Here is a 1031-nt window from a genome sequence, read left to right as displayed (position 1 = left end):
AGTTCAGTTCAGTCGCTCAGTTGTGTCCGATTCTTTGCGACCCCATGGACTGTAGCACACTCGGCCTCCAGGTGAAAGGGTAGGGATTTCCAGGAATTAGACTACTGTCTGCTTTCTGGCCTTTTATGATTGACCTGGGAACTGTCCTGGCCTCAGCGCTGTGTCAGTTAGCTAACGGGTTATAACAAGCAGATAATGAGATATTATAACAAGCAGATAATGAGACTAAAGATCACTGGCAGTCAGATCTTTTGCCGCTTGGACCTACTTGGTTCTAACCAGTTAATGTCGTATCCTCGACGGCTGTATCATTCTTGTCGTGGTTTTTCCCTGCGCCCTTCCCTCCTGTCTCGCTTCCACTTTGGTTCTGCTTTTTCACAACTGAAGACACGCCTGCAGCGGTGAATACCCTCCATACGCTGTCTTGCTTTCATCTGGGGTGTTCCTCTGATGCCCAGAACTGGCATTGCTGCTTTGCAGAGAGCCGCTGTGCCTTTATTTAAACGTCGATAGCCAATACCAACAGGTCTAGGTATCAGTTATGTGACGCTGTGTAACAAGTTACAGCACAGCCAAGTGGCTGAAAATGACCATCATAAACATCCGTTGTCTCCATCCCCCCATGGGCCAGGAATTCAGCAGAGGCTGAGCTGGGTTCTGGCTCCGGCTTTTTTCTTTTCTCTTTTCTCTCTCTCTCTCGTTTTTCACATTTGGCTGTGCTGGGTCTTGGCTGCGGCATGCAAGATCTAGTTCTCTGACCAGGGGTTGAACCTGGGCTCCCTGCGTTGGGAGCACAGAGTCTTAGCCACTGGACCAGAGGGAAGCCCCTGGCTCAGTGTCTCGTGAGGTTCCAAACAGCTGTGGGACGCCGAGGATCACCGTGCTCAGACGGCCTGGCTGGGCTGGAGGGTCTGATTGCCAGACAGCTGGCTCCTGGCAGGCAAGTGGGGGCCGGTTTTGACGGAGGTCTGGGGTCCACGCAGGCCTCTCCGCAGGGTTGGTGGCGGGGGGGCGGGGGGGGCGCTCACGGA

This window comes from Bison bison, unplaced genomic scaffold (genome assembly GCF_000754665.1).
Source record: "Bison bison bison isolate TAMUID 2011002044 unplaced genomic scaffold, Bison_UMD1.0 scf7180017851776, whole genome shotgun sequence".
NCBI lineage: Eukaryota > Metazoa > Chordata > Mammalia > Artiodactyla > Bovidae > Bison > Bison bison.
The sequence above is the reverse complement of the archived record's forward strand: the minus strand, read 5'-3'. Positions refer to the sequence as shown.